Genomic DNA, 4,938 nt, shown 5'->3' with positions numbered 1-4,938 from the left:
AGACTTGTTTTCTCGATTATCTTTAATGATCAAAGAAAAAAAAACTAAATGTTCATTATGCAATGAAGTCTAATTAATAATAAATATCTTCTCATTGAATGCAGAAAAAATAGAAGCTTGCGCAGCTGAAGTCAAGCAAAATATTTTTGAGTTCCTCTACCAATCCCAAGCTAGGACAAAATGACGTATTTAACATACGAATGCTAAAATACATAAAAGTAATTAAAATTGATAAATGATTGTGAAAATAAACATCTTGTAAACACTTGTAAACCATAAAACAACATTTATTAATATCGTATTATAACTTTAGTATTTAATTATTATAAGACAAAAAAAAAAAAAAAAAATAAAAATTTTTGTCATCCAATGACTAATTTTCCAAAGCTTATACTTAATAAAAGATAATACAGCGCCACAAGACTACACGTATAATAACGCCTAATATAATGTACGTATACTAATGCAACGACCACCACTGGGCAGCACACGCACAGTTAAAAACAAAAGAACATCTGAAAAATGCAGAAAAATGTTGTTGCGGTATGTATCTATAATTAAGCGTGAAATGTACATTATATATTGTGCATATATTATGATATGTACAATATACAATATACACGTATGTAATGTAGGTACTTATGCACAATATTAAGATTATTTTTATTTTTTTTACGTAATGATATACGTTATAAGATATGCAATCAATCACGTCATAAGGCACAAATTCCAATGTAAATCTACGGAGTGTTTTTTTAATTTTCTTTTAATTAATATTATTATTTTGTTGAAGAAAAAAAATGTTAAAAATTTGGCGATAAAAAAAAAAAAACGAAAAAGATACAATATAAATAAATAATAAAATCACAAGCGCACGTGCTTCACGCACGAAACATATTAACTGTGCAATAAAATTTTTTTATCGATCACGTGATCTATAATTAATCGTCGACAGTCCAGTAACGGATTACGCGCGTACACAGGGAGTCGAAAAGTCAATGTTAACATGTCTACTAGTGCAAAGTTCGCGTTTTGAAATGGATTATAATATGAATGTAAAACCGTAGAAATCTATATATCGATCAGCGTGCACGGAAAAATCCAATTTGAATAACGGGAACGATAAGGATGTCGAGTTTGGCTTGGCCTCATTGAAATAACATTTATATATGCTATGTATGTTATAATTAATTGTTCTCAAAGTGGTATTCTTTTTTTTTTTTTTATTTGATTATTAATTATAATCTTTACTTCGCGGCACATCATATAAGTACCTAGATTTTGATACAAGATAAAATAAAACTTTATAATAATTAGGGTGATTTCTTTTTTAAATTTAAATTATTTACTTTTTATTATTATTATCAGAACTTTGATTTTTCTCTTTGATGTTTTAAAATGTAGTCTCCTCATAAGTGAGAAATGTGTTTTAAAAGATCATAAATCTTAATTATATTTTAATGATTTTTTGTATATTTTGACAAGTTAAAGTTTTTAGAAAAATGTTCAGACATTCATTATTGTAATAAAATCTAGCATATTGCAGGTCGAGGTACCCACATGTAGTATATTGATCTACAGAGTCGAACGGCATATACTATAGACATGAAATGATCATCGATCACTGTTTTAATATCTTTAATATTTATAAAAAAATAATTTCGAAGAAGCGATAATAACAAAGTTCTATTTTAATGTCTTAAGTATTTTAAAGTATGTTCAGAAAAAAATTACTATAGTAAAATTCATTTTCGTTGCATAATTTTTGCGAAATATAAGAAATGTATACATGACGCAATTTTAAAGTGCAGTTTTTAAGATTTTTTGGGCATTTTGTATTATTTATCGTAATTTTTGAAAACATTAAAATCTTAGCTTAACTTATTATTACTTGTTTTTGTTATAAAGCACAACTGTACTTGGCTTAAAATAACTAAGTGGGCCATATCACTTGCCATGTTAGCTTCAAAGTTGAGTTTTCTAAGTTGTTAAGTTTTATAATATAGGCACCTTTATTTTGTAAATTTTTTTATGATGCCGAATCAGCTAAATATACTAAATATACTAAAAATAATTAGATGTACTGTTTAACTATAGACTGGTATACGAGTTATATATATATAAGAAGTGATAGCGGTAAACAGTCATATTATTCATGTGCTCTTAGACAATAATCTTCAATACTTTATGATACATATAAACATTATCATTATAATAAAATTATTGATATTTGTTTGTAAAATAATTGATATTTTTTTAAGTACGTGTTCTCTAATATTGGAGCATTTAAACGTAGAATATGAATGACTTATGAAGAAGTATATTTTAAGAGGTGTATTTTTAAACTTAAAAGAGTTTAACTGCTTATTATATTTGTATGTTAATATTTAATATGTTATAAAACCAATGACGTTATATACGTATGTGGTAGCTATTTGATATTTGACATTTTGACATTTATATTAAAATTTCTCGGTGAATATTGAATGTATAAACTATAAATATATTTATATATGTTATTTTAAGTGTTATATATTACAATTTCTTTTAAAAGGGAATTTGCTAACTTCCTCAATTCCTATATTCAATAAAAAGGAATTTGTTGGAGCCTTCATTTACATTTTTAAAACAGAACTCGTTTTAATAAGAATTTAAAAATTAACTTAATTATATAACTACTAGGTACCACAAAAAATAAAGTCTAATAATAAATATGATGTAGTTTATAAGTATAATATATGTATAATAGTGTTACAATCTAATTTAAAAAATAAGTAGTAATAAATAATAATATTATTAACATGTATAAATATACAGTGTAAATGTACTTATAAGAACGTTAAAAACTAATCACTGTTACTTATTAGGCACTTATTTTTAATTAATTATTTATAGAAAGCACTATAAACGATTAAATTGAATTTTATGACTTAATGTGTGTTTATAGAAGTTTGATATGGTTAATGTCCGCGAGGATCTCAAAATATGTGTCTAAATTCTAGAGCTTACCGAGAAAAATATTTGAAAAAAATCAATATTGATTTATAGAGGCAGCACTGCATTTGAAATGGGAAGAAGAAATTATTTTTCAGAGGTCGTTTTTTTGCGAGCACAAAGTAATAATTTTTACTTTTATTCTCCATTTATTATTATAATATAAACAGAATCATTAATAAGTTATAACTTATAACAAACAACGAAGACGGAATAAGAAACACGTCTTGAATAAACAAAATTATGTGAAATAAAAATAAAATATGTTTTCCTTGAGTAGTTATTTATTAAAATTATATAAATGTTAATTTATAAAAAGAATTATCACTTTTTTAATCTTATACTCAAAAAAAATCGTAATTTAGTCCCACTTTTTATTTATTTATTTATTTATTTTTTAAAATTACTTATTCCAGAAATACGTTACTTAACAATACTTATGTATGATTACAATTTACAGCATTGTAAAACGTCCAAAAACAAAAATACCTATCTTAATATAATACAGGAATACACGATGAACGACCAAACACGTTTGCACTCCTCGGCTCTAATCTAAGTTTTGTGGTACCTATTGTATAATAATGCTAAGATATAGTATGTAAATATATAACTTAAGGTGGGTCTTTGATTTTACATTGCCGCCAGTGTTTGTTAATACAATAAAACCCAGCAAAACGTCTTTTATAATCTTTCGACAGTACAAAATATCGTATTTATATTTTAAAGTATCTTTCCTTGTGTCTAAATAAATATAGTTTATTGTAAACATCAACAGCGATAACTATGTGCCAAATACGTATTGTACAATAATTTTGTAATAATTATCTGTTTTTATTGATTCAGATCAATTTACATTTTTGGTCTGCACTCCGCACAAATCATTAATAACTACGTGATTTATGTGTATATTACCTATATAATTCAAAAATTATATACATATTAAATATAGTAAAGCGTCTATTATCCGTATTCGTTGAAACCAAGGGAAAGGGTGCGGATAATCAAACAACGATTACAAAGGCACTATGTTTTATATATCTAAAACTAAAACTTATGTACTGAATGTATAACGTAAAAGTTTAATATGATAAAATTCATATGTATATACTGGTAAAAGTAGATGCGTAGTAAATTTAATTTAAATTTAAAAACATAAAATAAAAATATATTTTTTTATATCGATAATTAAATTGACGTACCTATGGATAATTGACGCTCCACTGTAATTCATAATGTCTGCTTCAAGTATAGTAAATTAATTGTATATTACAAGTATATCCATATTTAATTATTTTTTTTATTTTTTAGTCTTACAATTTATAAATCGGTGATACAATAATATGGTAATAAGTTATGTATGAACAAATGAACACCAAACGAATAAATACAAGGATATGTCTATTTGCTGAAGAAACTATCCACAGCGACAACACTTCGGTAGATATCTTTAATAATAACTAATAAGTAATAACTATCAATATAATAAATCTATAATAAATAATATTATACATATGGATAACCATGATTATTATATTCCATATTTCTATTATTGTTTCTTTAATAATAAGTAAATTTTTTACTAATTATTAAAACTGGGTATGCTACTATATATCTAATTTAAATTGTATAGTTAATTGTATAAGCTTTGTCTAAATTGAAAAATAATTTAAATATATATTTTACAAGTTTATAAATTTTTATTTAATTTTTAATGTATACAAATTTAAGCTGTATAAGCTGTATTATTATCTATTCATATTTAAAACCACTAACAAATAACAAATGAAAATGTTAAATAATATCTGTTAGGTAGTATTATAATAATGGTTAAGGATAATCAGAACATTCTGGTGTCTACAGAGTTCAAAAACTATGTCCTCGATAATTTTTATATTTTTGAATATAATAAAAAAAAAAAATAAAATAAACAACATAAAACCG

The 4,938-nt window shown here is 24.2% G+C and overlaps 1 long non-coding RNA gene across 1 annotated transcript; it reads left to right on the top strand.

Moving 5' to 3' along the window:
- The first annotated feature begins 862 nt into the window (after positions 1-862).
- Positions 863-4,515, top strand: LOC112596752. The gene is made up of 3 exons (XR_003114792.1): positions 863-1,176; positions 2,948-3,116; positions 4,306-4,515. It is a non-coding gene; the product is annotated as an uncharacterized LOC112596752 (long non-coding RNA).
- Positions 4,516-4,938: the final 423 nt, after the last annotated feature.

Source organism: Melanaphis sacchari, unplaced genomic scaffold, assembly GCF_002803265.2.
Source record: "Melanaphis sacchari strain LSU unplaced genomic scaffold, SCAv2.0 Contig0_pilon_pilon, whole genome shotgun sequence".
In the NCBI taxonomy this organism is placed as follows: Eukaryota; Metazoa; Arthropoda; class Insecta; order Hemiptera; family Aphididae; genus Melanaphis; species Melanaphis sacchari.
This window is presented reverse-complemented; position numbering and strand designations above follow the sequence as displayed.